At 59.8% G+C, this 15,467-nt stretch overlaps 2 long non-coding RNA genes across 2 annotated transcripts; one reads left to right on the forward strand and one right to left on the reverse strand.

Moving 5' to 3' along the window:
* Positions 1–598: 598 nt before the first annotated feature.
* Positions 599–14,799, reverse strand: LOC144305525 (uncharacterized). Its single transcript, XR_013372527.1, has 2 exons — positions 14,614–14,799; positions 599–3,865 (listed from the first exon to the last, which is right to left on the reverse strand). It is a non-coding gene; the product is annotated as an uncharacterized LOC144305525 (long non-coding RNA).
* LOC144305526 (uncharacterized) lies at positions 5,171–6,725 on the forward strand. The gene is made up of 2 exons (XR_013372528.1): positions 5,171–5,850; positions 6,458–6,725. It is a non-coding gene; the product is annotated as an uncharacterized LOC144305526 (long non-coding RNA).
* Positions 14,800–15,467: the final 668 nt, after the last annotated feature.

A 15,467-nucleotide genomic window follows, 5' to 3' on the forward strand; every position in this document is an offset into this window, starting at 1 on the left:
TCTGACCATTACTCAAATCCCTGGAGGCGCCTTATCAGGGCTGTCGAGGACACAGGACCTATTTTTTTCTGCGAGCCAGACAAACTGGACTCCATCCAGCCTCCGTGTCCTGACGTCATTCGACCACTGCCTGCTCTGACTCCGGCCCCATGGGAAGCTGCCCGAAACGCGGTCCCTGGGAAAGGGCTGGGGGCTTCGCCAAGCCCGGGGCCTTCAGGGACCCTGCTGGCAAGTGTGAGGACAGGCCTCTCGGGGGAGCGGACTGTGAGTCCCTGTCCCGTGCCCCGCCCCGCAGCGCTGACATTCGGCGCCGAAGACCTCAAACCCAGAGAAGAGTGGAAAGAGTCACACAGTCAACTTACACTGGTCACATCTGTTCCCTCGTTGTTCATTTTATCTCATTCACTTTATTTTTATTTATTTTTTAATATTATTTATTCATGAGAGACACAGAGAGAGAGAGAGAGAGGGAGGCAGAGACACAGGCAGAGGGAGAAGCAGGCTCCATGCAGGGAGCCCGACGTGGGATTCGATCCCGGGTCTCCAGGATCACACCCTGGGCCAAAGGCAGGCGCCAAACCGCTGCGCCACCCAGGGATCCCCTGAGGCCTTTATTTTTTTTTTTTCCCCTGAGGCCTTTAAATAACAACCTGGCCTCGTATTTTCCCAGGGGTGCTCTCCTTATTTTCCCTCTTTGGGGGTAGATACTCTCTGGTCTCCCATTACCTTTGTCTGGTCTTGGAGGAAATGCTGGGTTACGTTATCTGGTTGAGACATGGGGCTTCTCGTGACACAGAGGTGTTTATGCCGCAAACGTTTCGGGAAAGGGGATTTCGGGGGAGATATTTTTTAGTTGGGGGATGTATTTACCAGTTTTTGCAGTCAAGAAGCTACTACCACAAGAATCCACATAATCCCTTTACGGCGCTTCTCATCGTAGTAAACAATGTCCTGAAAACAATTGCTAAAAAAAAAAATAAATAAATAAGACAATTGCTAATCCTGGCACACGCTCCTGTGTTCTACTTTTGTTACTTGAAATTGTCTTTTGAGGATTTTTTTTTCTTAATAGTGTTAGAACCGGGAACTCATGTGGTGAGAGTGAGCAAGGCCCTCGGGCGCTGCACAGCATGATTTCAAGGCAATCCGGGTCTAATCCTTCAGGCTATGGTTCTATCATCTTTTAGGTGTGTGTGTGCTTTAATGTTTTAGGTTTAATGGTAAAATACCATTGCTTTATTAAGGTATAATGTCCAGGCAGGCCGGGTTGCCCAGCGGTTAGCGCCGCCTGCACCCAGGGCGTGACCCTGGGGTCCTGGGATCGAGTCCTCCATTGGGCTCCCTGCATGGAGCCTGCTTCTCCCTCTGCCTGTGTCTGTGTCTCTCATGAATAAGTAAATAAAATCTTTAAAAAAATTTAACATCTAATCTTTCCTAACAAGGTGGTTTGGGGACTTGACCACAGTTGGTTTTTTTTTTTTTTTTTCCTTTTCTGTTCTAAATAGCTTCATGAGAACACCTCATGCAAATAGATCAAATAGATCAGCTTTAAAGTAATTTCCTTAGGGCAGTGTCCCTCAGAGCGGTCCCAGATTCTGTAATAGAATCAGTTAGTTGAGAGCTTGTTAAAGAATCCTAGGCCTTGCCCAGATCCAGGGAATCACCAAGGGGTCGAGCCCAAGCGCCTGTATTTGAGCAGATATCACACGTAATCAGAGCTTTAGGACGGACATACTCACAAAGCGCAATTCCTAGTCTCAAGGAAAGGCCCATGGAATAGCTCTTTCACGGCCAGGTCACCTGTGGGAAAGGCCGAGAGGGCCCCAGGGGCTCAGGGCCCTCGTGCGGGGGGTGGGCTTAGCAAACCCTTCTGACTTGCACCGGAGATGCTCCAAGGGCTAAGACAGCTCCAAGGAAACAGCATGAAGGGAAAGGTCACGTCCAGAGTAGAGCAGCGACCGTGCCAGGCCGCCTCGAAGCAACACGTGAATCGCAGCAGGCTGGGTTCAGAGGCTGGAGTCTGGTCTGGGAATAAGCATGCAACCCGGGGAGCTCTGGCACTGGGGATCCCACAGCAGCCTGCAGGATGTGAAGACGGTTCTTTTTTTTTTTTTTTTTTTAATTTTATTTATTTACTCATGAGACACACACAGAGAGACAAAGAGAGGCAGAGGCACAGGCAGAGGGAGAAGCAGGCTCCATACAGGGAGCCCGATGTGGGACTCGATCCTGGGACTCCAGGCTCATGCCCTGGGCTGAAGCCAGATGCTTAAGCGCTGAGCCACCCGGTTGCCCCTAAATTTATTTATTTATTTTTATTTATTTATTTATTTATTTATTTATTTATTTATTTATTTATATTTATTTTCCCATTAAATTTATTTATTTATATTTATTTATTCCCTAAATTTACTTATTTATTTATATTTATTTTCCCCTAAATTTATTTTATTTATTTATTTATATTTATTTATTTATTTGTTTATTTATTCTCTAAATTTATTTTTTTTTAAATGTGTATTTCAAAGCAAACACGAGAGCCTTTTGCTCACAGGTCTCTTAATCACACTGAAGTGCCGGCGGGTGATAAGGAGATGGTGGTTTTCAGGATCTAGACAAGCATTTTAAGAAAGTCTTAGTGATCAGGGATCCCTGGGTGGCGCAGCGGTTTGGCGCCTGCCTTTGGCCCAGGGCGCGATCCTGGAGACCCGGGATCGAATCCCACGTCGGGCTCCCGGTGCATGGAGCCTGCTTCTCTCTCTGCCTCTCTCTCTCTGTGACTATCATAAATAAATAAAAATTAAAAAAAAAAAAAAGTGTGAGTGATCAGAAGTCTCCCCAAACGATACAGACTCTGGAATATAAAATAGTGCAAAAAGAATTTTTTTTGGAAGAGCTCAGTGGGGGCTAATCATTTATGAGGATTGTCGAGGGGATTGGAGCTCTGACGTGTGTTCTGCCTGTGGGTCTGATATTGTGGGGTACTGATAGTGTTTCAGCACTTAAGGGGCCGGGAAGTATAGGGAGAAAGGACACTAGCCCTTTCCAGGGTCTACTTCAGGAGCCGGTATCGTGTGTCACACAGCTCGTGTATGTTCATTTACGTCTTGTGTGCACTGCCAGCGTGTCGGGGGTGTCCTCCGTCCCCGCGGCTCCAGGGCACGGGGATGACCGAGGCAGAGCCGAGGTGGGAGCACGGCCTCCAGCCTTCCCCTCGGAGGGAGCCGTCCACTGCTCAGCGAGGCTTCGGGGCAAGTGACGCCTGTTCCGTCGGGCCTGAGGCCCGGGGATGAGGCGGCAGCGGGGGCCCAGGACGCGGATCCCCCAACTAAGAGGCCTTTGGTTGGCGCCTCCTCACAAAGGCTCCGGGGCGCCAGAGCTTTGCCCGCCAGGAAGGCTTGCTGTTGAACGAGGCCACGTTGCCTCCGGGATTCCCAGTTTGACAGTTCACCCCGGTGCAGGGACTCGGGATGCAGCCATGCGACAAGATCGGACCCTTGCACCGCGGGCCGCGGGGAACCGGTTTGTGGAGGGAGGCCGGGCCGGCGGAGCTGGGGAGACGCCGCTCCGAGCAGCAGGACGGTCGACGTCCTCGGGTGAGTGGCCATCGCCGCAGGGACCCAGCCGACCTCTGGTGCCGCCTCCTCGCCCAGGTGGCACCACCCATTCCAGCCACATCAGCCTCCCCCTCCCTTGGCTGGATTCCTCCTTCCCCAGGTGCAGGCCCCCGTAGCACTTCCTCGGGAATGCTCTCCCCGCCGCACCCCCGCTCCAATCTTCATCTTCTCTCAAAGAACAGCTTCCATCTTCAGATCACGGCTGACTTTGGCACGGTCCGTTACGAGACACTGCGGGATGGGAGCAGCTGGAAGAAGGGGATAAAGAGGGTAGCTTTAGTTCTCCAGAGGTCGGTGCAACCAGCCTGCTGCCCCGAGGCACGCCCTGCACGCTGCTGGGAATGTGCACTACCTTCTTGGAGAAACCGGGCAATTGCACCGACTCATACAGGCTCCCGGGGCCAGCCAGGAGCAGAGCTGTGTTCCTCGGCACGTCTCCCAGTTCTCCCCCCAGCTCCCCCCGTGGCTGGTTTTTGTGGCTGTGCTGGGATTCAGACTTCTTTGTGCTCCACGGTGAGAGGTTTGCACTCAGCCGTGAGATTCGTTCACCCCAGTGCTCCTCCCACCTCGCCCGGTCCCTCAACGCTCCCCCTTTCCCATGATCACAGCATCAATCCTAAGATGAGATTGCTGTGCTTGGGTTCGGTACCTCCCACCCTGCCTCTTACCCCCTGCGTGCTCTCCTGTTGGCTCCTGAAGCAGACCGTGCCCCCCTGAGCCGCGAACCCTGCCCGGCACACACCTTGGCAGGTTGCAGAAGGCCTGGCACCCAGAGCGATTCGCTTTGCTTGCTCTGTCAACACCGGTGAGCTCACCCACTCCTGGTTGACCAGCCCTACTTCCAGCAGAAAACTCAGGCGGCTGAGTGGGAAGGCAGGAGCCAGGTCGCGTCAGTACCGGTGACGGTGTCCTTCGCCTCCAGCACACGGGCCGCCCCCCCATCCCCTGGGCTTAGCCAGGTTCACGCACATTAGCTGTTGGCTAGATGAACGCATTCCTGGCACCCAGCAGGTTTCCGAGTGTGGCTGCATCTCGTGAGGAAGGGAAGAGCGGGCCCAGCGTCCCCCGGATGAAGGTTTCTACTTCAAAGCAACACGGGTGTGTGGACTTGATCAATACGGACTCTGCTCACGCCCAGGACTGTCCACGGGACCCAAGCCTGCGCTCCGCTCTGCGCAGATGCCGTGATGCTGAGCAGCAGAGCTCAGTGGCCACGCCTGGCTCCTCACCCTCACGGGCAGACGCCGCGGAAGCTTAGACTCCCACGGTGGCCGTCACAGCCGGTGATCCCTGCTCAGCTCCTGACGAGCTCCTTGCTGAGGGCTCTGAGCTGACGGGCTTTCTCCGGGTGTTACGCATCAGGCATCCAGACCGCTGGCCCCGTAGAGCACCTGCGCACCTGGGATCCGGCATCTCCGCGTTGTCTTTGTTCCCTCCCGGGGTTAGGTCTTCAGGGTCCCACCGTGGAGAGAAGACGCCTCAGTGGCGCGCCTCGGTGGAACAGACCACCTCCCACGATGCCCCGGCACAACAGCTCCAGTCCTGGTCCTCGTGACCCGGGCCTAGGCCAGGAGAGGCGGCAAGGGCAGGCGTATCAAGCCTGCATTTCTAGGACCTCACGGGACACATGAAACTAAAGGGGTCAACGGACAAGCACCCCGGGCAGACCAGCCCATTTCCCACCCTCCTCTCCCTTCTTTACTCTTGTGAGAACAAGTCATGTTCCCGAGAAGCCCTACCTCCATGCCTGAGTCCCTCCTGGAATAGACCGCGCAGCCCATTCCTTAGGGCCCAGGTAAAGTGCTCCCTCTTCCGGGAAGCCTACCTGACTGCTTTCGCCCATTGCGCTCACGTGCGGCTTTCTTTGTACCGCCCACACCCGTTCTCTGGCCACTGCCTTATCCTTTCAGCCCCTTAAGAACAGGGCACCGCCTGCCCTCGCCTCGTGCCAGGCCTCCTCCCACCTGCCATCGCCTGGAAGCTTGGGGCTCAGCGGACCGGTCCAAAACCAACACTTAAAACTTAATCCAGAATGATGGTCACTGCCAGGGAGTATTTCATTACCATGACTCAGACAAGTATGAGAAAGGTCAGCACTGAAAAGGTCAAAAAAAAAAAAAAAAAAGAGAAGTGGCCACGTAAGCATTGACGACACGGTTTGCAAAGTCCTCCTGTTCCCATGTGACGAGCGAAAGAGAGAACTTTGCAGATGGCCCAGAGCGGGGATTTCTTGGTGAGTCCAGCCCCGGAGGCAAGTGGGGGTTGGACTCAAGTCCTCCTCCTGCTACTAACTTGCTTTCTCTCCTTTGGGCCTCAGTTTCCCAAGGGTAAGGTAGGGTGTTGGCCCAGCAACTAAATATGATCTCTTCAGTTTCTGAGTTCCCGTGACGACAAAGTCACATTTGACGTATCAGGAGGCCCAGGACAGAACACGGGGATGGGTGTGTCGGGCCGGGGCCAGACGACCCGTCCAGGCAGGGAAACCGCGGGTCGTGGCGCTCGTGCTCCAAGAAAAACCCCCCACCAGCTGCTTGAAATTAAGCTCAACCAAATAGTCCAGCCTGAGGGGTCCCAGATAAGGTCCCAGAGCCACAAGCGGGGAAGCGCGTCCCAACCCTCAGGGCCACCACCGCTGGGGACCTGCAGCTGCGCCCCTTGTCCACGGACGTATGTTCCAAACCATGCATCTCCTCGGGTAACACCTCTTCCAAGTCCCCACCAGACGGTTTGGCGCAGAAAAAACTCTGAGCGGAGGGAGCCCCGGGAAGTCCCCTGCTCCTCAGACTTGCGTCTCATTTGCATTCTTTCTTCACGTTTGTTTGTTGTTTTTTTACCTAAAGGCACGTGGCATGGGCCCCTCCTTGAACAGGGAATTCAAGCCACAGGATGTCCAGGCCCGCTCGGAGCTTGGGGCTCCCAATACTAAAGCTGCAGAATAAAAGGAGGGACGGGAGCAAGCGTCGGCTGCATTTGGCCAGCGTCACGGAGCTGTGCTCAGGGCCCTTCAGAGGCCTGGGGCAGAGAACAGCTGACTTCAGCAACACTCGCGGCTACAGTGGAGCCAACTGATCGACAGGGTAATTGGGATAATTACGAAGCACTGCAGGTCCTTGGAAAAATTATAATCTATACAAATTTTAAAATCACTGTTATTAGAAATTATTATTATTATTATCAGGCATAGTAATAAATCTTCCATTTATTAGCCACACGGCTGAGATGAGTCAGTTCAAACCCATAAAACTAAGAGAGGTGCAAATAAAATCTCGTTGAAAATACAGGGTCTGGGGATCCCTGGGTGGCGCAGCGGTTTAGCGCCTGCCTTTGGCCCAGGGCGTGATCCTGGAGTCCTGGGATCGAGTCCTGCCTCAGGCTCCCGGCATGGAGCCTGCCTCTCCCTCTGCCTGGGTCTCTGCCTCTCTTTCTCTCTCTGTGTCTCTCGTGAATAAATAAAATCTTTAAAAAGACAAAACAAGAAAACAAATACATTTTCAATGATACATAATCACACGGTACATGTAGATCTGTGTAAATGTAAATTACATATAATCCATCTTACTCATTAAATGACCATATTTAGAGATACGCAGGCCTTGCCTAGAGAACGAAAAACATTCAGAGGAAAAAGCAAGGTTTTGATTTTCCCCATTTTTGTTTGAACTCTCAAAGATTCCTTGGGGGCGTTTCATTTCGCTCTGCATCTCCCCAGGTTGCCCCCCTGGGCTCCGCGGCTTTGGCCACAGCCTGAAGGCTGGTTAACGGAGGCGGCCAGCACCCAGGCTGGGGAGGCCCCCCCCCCGCCCCCGCTGCAGCCTGCAGGGGCCCTTCCCACCCCAATGGGCCCAGGAGGCGGCCTCAGCGACCACCGACCACCCCGGAGGTGGGAGGGGACCTGCAGGGCCAGGCCTGGGCCCGCCCTCAGCCTCCTAAGTGTGCACCTCCGGGCGGGGAGCTCCCTGCGCCCCTGGGCCAAGCCCGGGACTCCCCGACTCAGACTCAGCCTGTCCTCTGGGGTGCCATCGGGGCTGCTGCGCCCCGTTCCCTGGCCCGCGGCCACAGGGTCCCGGGAGCCCGGCCTGGGGCTGCAGGCAGCTCTGCAACAGGCCCTGGAGCAGGGGCGTAGGCTCAGCACATCACTCCGGGGAGGATGGGGACTTTTTCCACCAAAGCCACGCAATCAGCGCCTCCACCAGGGGTGACTTAGAAGCAGCTTCTGGGGGGCCTCGGGTTCAAGGCCGTGCTGTTAGGCTCCCCAAACGCCTCGAGCTCTGCTGACCTTCTCCCCAATGAGGGGACCCTAGCCCTGGGCTCTTCTCGGGGCCCAGATGGCCTCAGAGGCTGCCCAACCTCATCCCTACCATCTCACTCTAGCTTCCTGTCCAGGGGCCGTCAGGCTTGAATGCCTTCAGCGACGGGAAGCCCAGTCCCTGCTAAGACAGCAGTGGCAGTACTGATGGCTTCCAACATTCCCGAAACTAGAAATGGGGCGCGCCCCCTGCCCCAGAGACTCCGTCCAGTCTTGGTTTTGGTTCTCTCCCCCAGGACCACAGAGAACAGGCTGCTCTTTCTGCCCCGAGAAAGACTCCTCTGCTTCCTGCTCCCGGGAGCTTCCTGTTTTGCAGGGCAGTGAGGTCAGCCTTGGAGGCGAGTCTGTGGCACCTGCCACGCGCGCCTGCAAGCACCTGGGCTACAGCCGGAGTCCAAGACAGGCCCACGGCGCTCGCGGCGCTGAGGTCCTACTGCCACCAACAGCTGCCCACGTGACGGGAGGAGCCAATTCCAGGCTGTGACAAGCGCTGTGGATAAACGAAGCAGAGCGAAGGACACGGCCGTGGGGCTGCATCAGGTGCCTGGCATTGGGGGCTGCGCTGTGTCCCCCTCTCACGAAAGATGCTGAGGTCCCAACCTCCGGAGCTTGTGACTGTGGCCTCATTTGGAAACAGGGTGCTTGCAGATGACTGTGCGGGTGGTTTCTTCTTTCTTTCTTCTTTCTTTTCTTTTCTTTTCTTTTCTTTTCTTTTCTTTTCTTTTCTTTTCTTTTCTTCTTTTCTTTTCCTTTCTTTCTTTCTTTCTTTCTTTCTTTCTTTCTTTCTTTCTTTCTTTCTTTCTTTCTTTCTTTCTTTCTTTCTTTCTTTCTTTCTTCTTTCCTCCCTCCCTCCCTCCCTCCCTCCCTCCCTCCCTCCCTCCCTCCGTTCTTTCTTTCTTTCTTTCTTTCTTTCTTTCTTTCTTTCTTTCTTTTTTCTTTCTTTCTTTCTTTCTTTCTTTCTTTCTCTCTCTCTCTCTCTCTCTCTCTCTCTCTCTCTCTCTCTCTCTCTCTCTCTCTCTCTCTCTTTCTTTCTTTCTTTCTTTCTTTCTTTCTTTCTTTCTTTCTATTCCTGAGAGACACAGAGAGAGGCAGGGACACAGGCAGAGGGGGAAGCAGGCTCCCTGTGGGGAGCCTGACGTGGGACTCGATCCGGATCCTGGGACCCCGGGGTCACGCCCTGGTCTGCAGGCGGTGCTCACCCGCTGAGTCCCCAGGCGTCCGGGCTGCTAGTACTCTGTGACCATACTTTTCCATTGTCCCAGGTTTGTGACCCTTTCTGAGCCGCAGCAGCTCCTGGGGCACCAGGCCCCTCTGCCCTCAGGAGGCGTCCGGCCGGTGGCACAGGCTCCAGCTCCCCACAGATGTCGCACAGAGCGGCCGCCGCCCGTGCTGCTGGCCGGCGACGAAAGCCTGCAGGGGGTGAGCCGATGAAGGGCCGGGCAGGCTTCGTCAGGAGGCCCCGCAGGCAGGTGGGCACCCACAGGCAGGTGGACATCCACGGGCCGGTAGGCACTCAGAGGCAGGTGGGCACCCACGAGCAGGTGGGCACCCAGAGGCAGGTGGGCACCCGGGGGCAGGTGGGCACCCGGGGGCAGGTGGGCACCCAAGGACAGGTGGCCACCCGCGGACAGGTGGGTGTATGGAGGCAGGTGGGCACCCAGAGGCAGGTGGGCACCCAGAGGCAGGTGGGCACCCGTGGGCAGGTGGGCACCCGTGGGCAGGTGGGTACCCACGGGCAGGTGGGCACCCAGAGGCAGGTGGCCACCCGTGGGCAGGTGGGTACCCAGAGGCAGGTGGGCACCCAAGGACAGGTGGCCACCCGTGGACAGGTGGCCACCCGTGGACAGGTGGGCGTCTGGAGGCAGGTGGGCACCCAGGGACAGGTGGGCACCCGCGGACAGGTGGGCGTCCGGAGGCAGGTGGGCACCCGCGCGCAGGTGGGCACCCAGAGGCAGGTGGGCACCCAGGGACAGGTGGGCACCCGCGGACAGGTGGGCGTCCGGAGGCAGGTGGGCACCCGTGCGCAGGTGGGCACCCAGAGGCAGGTGGGCACCCATGGGCAGGTGGGTACCCACAGGCAGGTGGGCACCCGTGGGCAGGTGGGCACCCAGGAACAGGTGGGCACTGCGGACAGGTGGGCGTCCGGAGGCAGGTGGGCACCCGCGGACAGGTGGGCGTCCGGAGGCAGGTGGGCACCCTCGGGCCAGCTCCACGGACTTCCATCACCCCCCTGCCCGCCCAGTGTCCCCGGCACCCAGCCCCGCAGTGGGACGCCCTCGGCCTTGTCCCCGAATCTCCCGCCACTGGGGTAGTGCCATGTCCTGCTCTGCGTTCCGTGTCCTGCGGGGCAGTGGCTCCTGGGCGGGCCGGGCACCTCCTGGGCCGCACAACCACCAGGCTGCGCCCACCGAGCTGCCCAGAAAGCACAGCTGGGGCGCTCCTGAAGCTGCCACCTGCGGCTCTGCGCTGAGGCCCCCTCCTCTCCTCTTGGGGTGTCTGCTGAACCCCAGGACTTTTTCATCTGTTATGGGGCTAACATGTGGGGCCTCCCCACCTGCCCTGGGCTGGCTGCCCAGCCCCTGCACCTGTGCACATGTGCGCACGACACGCGGGCCATGACCCTCCACGCAGGACCTGGAGCTCGCATGTGCCCCGGGTGCCCCAGGATGGGCCATGGTGACTCCAAGTCCCAGCCCCACCCAGTCTCGCGATTCTGGGGAGAGGGCCTGACCTTACCCCCAGGGCCCCGGGCGCACTGATGTCCTTCTTGGAGGGGCTCAGCACCATGTCGCTGGGATGACCTGTTCCAGCTTGGTGCCTTGGTGGTCCACGGCCACTCCTGGCACCTGCTTCCAGAAGGTGCGGGGCTTTATAGGGCCATCCTGGGCTCACATGTTGAGTCTCTGGGCCTCCCTCAGCACCCACCATGCATGCTGTTCCTTCCACCGAGCACACCCTACCCTGTGGTCCAGGTCCACAGTCAAATCTTCCCCTGATACTGCAGGCCCTGCCTTCCCTCCACAGTGCCCGTCAGCCTCAGTCTCCCCTCCCACACAGTGGCCCACAGGCCTCAGGAGAGGCTGGCTGCTAGCTGCACACGGGTGACAAGGGCATGGGGCGCCTTGGTGACACTGGGATAGAGGAGCAGCAGAAGAGCAGGGGGAGCAGCAGGAGGAGCAGCAGCGGGAGCAGAGGAGGAGCAGCGGAGGAGCAACAGGAGGAGCAGCAGGAGAAGCAGAAGAGGAGCAACAGGAGGAGCAGAGGAGGAGCAGCAGGAGGAGCAGCAGGAGGAACAGCAGAGGAGCAACAGGAGCAGCAGGAGGAGTGGAGGAGCAGCAGGAGGAGCAGCGGAGGAGCAGCAGCGGGAGCAGAGGAGCAGTGGAGGAGCAACAGGAGGAGCAGAGGAGGAGCAGAGGAGGAGCAGCGGAGGAGCAGCAGGAGGAGCAGAGGAGGAGCAACAGGAGGAGCAGAGGAGGAGCAGCGTAGGAGCAGCAGGAGGAGCAACAGGAGGAGCAGCAGAGGAGCAGCAAGAGGAGCAGCAGAAGAGCAGCAGGAGGAGCAGCGGAGGAGCAGCAGTGGGAGCAACGGAGGAGCAGCAGGAGGAGCAGCAGGAGGAGCAGTGGAGGAGCAGCAGGAGGAGCAGGAGGAGGAGTGGAGGAGCAGGAGGAGAGCAGAGGAGCAACAGGAGGAGCAGAGGAGGAGCAGCGGAGGAGCAGCAGGAAGAGCAGCAGAGGAACAACAGGAGGAGCAGCGGAGGAGCAGCAGGAGGAGCAGCAGGAGAAGCAGCAGGAGGAGTAGCAGAGGAGCAACAGGAGGAGCAGAAGAGGAGCAGCGGAGGAGCAGCAGAGGAGCAACAGAAGGAGCAGAGGAGAAGCAGCGGAGGAGCAGCAGAGGAGCAGCAAGAGGAGCAGCAGAAGAGCAGCAGGAGGAGCAGCGGAGGAGCAGCAGGAAGAGCAGCAGAGGAACAACAGGAGGAGCAGCGGAGGAGCAGCAGGAGGAGCAGCAGGAGAAGCAGCAGGAGGAGTAGCAGAGGAGCAACAGGAGGAGCAGAAGAGGAGCAGCGGAGGAGCAGCAGAGGAGCAACAGAAGGAGCAGAGGAGAAGCAGCGGAGGAGCAGCAGAGGAGCAGCAAGAGGAGCAGCAGAAGAGCAGCAGGAGGAGCAGCGGAGGAGCAGCAGTGGGAGCAGTGGAGGAGCAGCAGGAGGAGCACCAGGAGGAGCAGTGGAGGAGCAGCAGGAGGAGCAGGAGGAGGAGTGGAGGAGCAGGAGGAGAGCAGAGGAGCAACAGGAGGAGCAGAGGAGGAGCAGTGGAGGAGCAGCAGGAAGAGCAGGAGGAGGAGTGGAGGAGCAGGAGGAGCAGCGGAGGAGCAACAGGAGCAGAGGAGGAGCAGCGGAGGAGCAGCAGGAGGAGCAGCAGAGGAACAACAGGAGGAGCAGAGGAGGAGCAGCGGAGGAGCAGCAGGAGGAGCAGCAGAGGAACAACAGGAGGAGCAGACGAGGAGCAGCGGAGGAGCAGCAGGAGGAGCAGCAGGAGGAGCGGCAGAGGAGCAACAGGAGGAGCGGCAGAGGAGCAACAGGAGGAGCGGCGGAGGAGCAGCAGGAGGAGCAGCAGAGGAGCAGAGGAGGAGCAGCAGAGGAGCAACAGGAGGAGCAGAGGAGGAGCAGCAGAGGAGCTACAGGAGGAGCAGAGGAGGAGCAGCAGAGGAGCAACAGGAGGAGCAGAGGAGGAGCAACAGGAGAAGCGGCGGAGGAGCGGCAGGAGGAGCAGGAGGAGCAGGAGGAGCAGAGGAGGAGCAGTGGAGGAGCAATGGAGGAGCAGCAGCAGGAGCAGCAGCAGGAGCAGAGAGGAGCAGCGGAGGAGCAGTGGAAGACAGCAGGAGGAGCAGCAGAGGAGCAGCAGGAGGAGTGGAGGAGCAGGAGGAGCAGCAGAGGAGCAGCAGCAGGAGCAGAGGAGGAGCTGCGGAGGAGCAACAGGAGGAGCAGCAGAGGAGCAACAGGAGGAGCAGAGGAGCAACAGGAGAAGCGGCGGAGGAGCAGCAGGAGGAGCAGCAGAGGAGCAACAGGAGGAGCAGAGGAGGAGCAGCGGAGGAGCAGCAGGAGGAGCAGCAGAGGAGCAATAGGAGGAGCAGAGGAGGAGCAACAGGAGGAGCGGCGGAGGAGCAGTAGAGGAGCAGAGGAGGAGCAGCGGAGGAGCAGCAGGAGCAGCAGCAGAGGAGCAACAGGAGGAGCAGAGGAGGGGCAGCGGAGGAGCAGCAGGAGGAGCAGCGGAGGAGCAGCAGTGGGAACAGAGGAGGAGCAGCGGAGGAGCAGCAGGAGGAACAGCGGAGGAGCAGCAGGAGGAATGGAGGAGCAGGAGGAGCAGCGGAGGAGCAGCAGCAGGAGTAGCGGAGGAGCAACAGGAGGAGCAGAGGAGGAGCAGCGGAGGAACAGCAGGAGGAGCAATGGAGGAGCAGCAGCAGGAGCAGCAGCAGGAGCAGAGAGGAGCAGCAGAGGAGCAGCAGTGGGAGCAGAGGAGGAGCAACACAAGGAGCAGAGGAGGAGCAGTGGAGGACAACAGGAGGAGCAGCAGAGGAGCAGCAGGAGGAGTGGAGGAGCAGGAGGAGCAGCGGAGGAGCAACAGGAGGAGCAGAGGAGCAACAGGAGGAGTGGAGGAGCAGGAGGAGCAGCGGAGGAGCAACAGGAGGAGCAGAGGAGCAACAGGAGGAGCAGAGGAGGAGCAGTGGAGGAGCAGCAGGAGGAGCAGTGGAGGAGCAGCAGAGAACAACAGGAGGAGCAAAGGAGGAGCAAAGGAGCAGCAGCGGAGGAGCAGCAAGAGCAGCAGGAGGAGCAGCAGCGGGAGCAGCGGAGGAGCAGCAGGAGGAGGAGCGGAGGAGCAACAGGAGGAGCAGAGGAGGAGCCGCGGAGGAGCAGCCCACCGCCTCCCCCCGCCCGCCTCCCCTGCAGGCCCCGGCCCCGCCTCCCCTGCAAGCCCCGGCCCCGCCGTCAGGTGCAGGCCCCGCCGCGACTCCTGGGGCCTCCGTTTCCTCCTCTTGCGGCCCAGGGCGAGTGGACGGGAGCGCACGGGTGGCGAGGGCCGAGGGCACCCGCCGGCCCCGGGCCACTCGAGGGCCCCCCCGGCTCCGTGTGGGCTCCTGGTTTGGGCTCAGGGAGCGAGGTCGAGCCCCGCCGGGCTCCACGCTCCCCGGAACGTGCTGGGGACCATGTCCTTCTCCCCCACCCGCCGCTCGCTCTCAGAATAAATACGATCTTAAAGCAAAAAAGAGCAGGCTGTGGACGCAGCATCTGGCGGTGCTGCCGGACCTTGTGGAAGCTCCGGGACCTGCGGGCCTAGTGTCCGTGTGCGGAGGGAGCAAAGACCCAACAGGGGACCCCTCGGGGCCGAGCACACAGCCCGGGGCTTTTCGTAATGGATGCTTGACGCGCGCGCGAGACAGAGCCCCGGGGAGGCAGAGACCCGGCCGAGGGCGCAGCAGGCTCCGCGCGGGGAGCCGACGCGGGCCTCTACCCGGGCCCCGGTCACGGCCTGGGCCGCAGGCGGCGCTGAGCGCGGAGCCCCGGGCGCCCCTCGCCCTCCCCCCCCTCCGTGTCCATCTGCGGCCGCGAAGCCCGCGGCGGGGACGCGCCCCCACGCGGCGGTCCGGGTCCTGGAGCTCGGCCCCCGCCGCCCCGCCGCCCCCGCCGCGCCCGCCCACCTGCTCTCTAGCCCGGAGCCGCTGCTCCTACCGACGCGCCGCCGCCCGCTTTCATTTCGCGGAAGGAAACCCGGAGCCGCGGCAGGAACCAGTCGCTGCGGGGAACCGCGGGGCGAGGGCGGTGACCGCGGCCGCCGCCCTGGGGTCGGGCAACCCCGCGGAGCCGCTCGCGGGCGCCCCGGCCTCCTCGGCCCCGCCCCCGCCCCGCCCCGCCGGCCAATCACAGCGCGGGGGCGGAGACCAGCGGGAGGCGGCGCCGGCCCTGAGGCCGCAGGAGGGGCGCCCCCGGCGGCCGGGAGGCTGCGGTGCAGGCCGCCGGGCCCAGGGCGCAGGCGCGGGGAGGGCGGGCGGGCCACGGGGTCCTGGCACCCGCACCCCGCGCGGCGGCCACGCCAGCTCCCGCCCCGGTGGTCCCGGCCTGGGGCGCCCGGGGCTGGCGGGTGGGCGCCGCCTGCGGCCCAGGGAGTGACCCCGGGCCCCGGGACCGACTCCCGCGTCGGGCCTGCGTCTCCCTCCGCCTGTGTCTCTGCGTCTCATCAACAAATAAAATCTTAAAAAAAAAAAAAGTGACCACGACGCATCATGCCGTTTTCAAAACCAGCAGCTTTATGGAGGGGACATTCACCCCATGAAATTCACCGTTAAAGGGCACAAGGCAGGGGGTGCCAGCATATCCAGAGGGCGCAACCACCGTCCCTAGCTTTAGGGCATCTTCATCTCCGGCCAAAAGGCCAGCGCTCATTAGCAACTACTCAGCCCCAGACAACCACAAACCTACCTGTCTCGGCGGATTTGTCTGTTCTGGAAATTCTATCTAAAGGAGATCCTACCTGGTAGGTGAGCTCTTAGTGACC

The sequence above is a fragment of the Canis aureus genome, chromosome 35, assembly GCF_053574225.1.
Source record: "Canis aureus isolate CA01 chromosome 35, VMU_Caureus_v.1.0, whole genome shotgun sequence".
NCBI classification, from domain to species: Eukaryota; Metazoa; Chordata; class Mammalia; order Carnivora; family Canidae; genus Canis; species Canis aureus.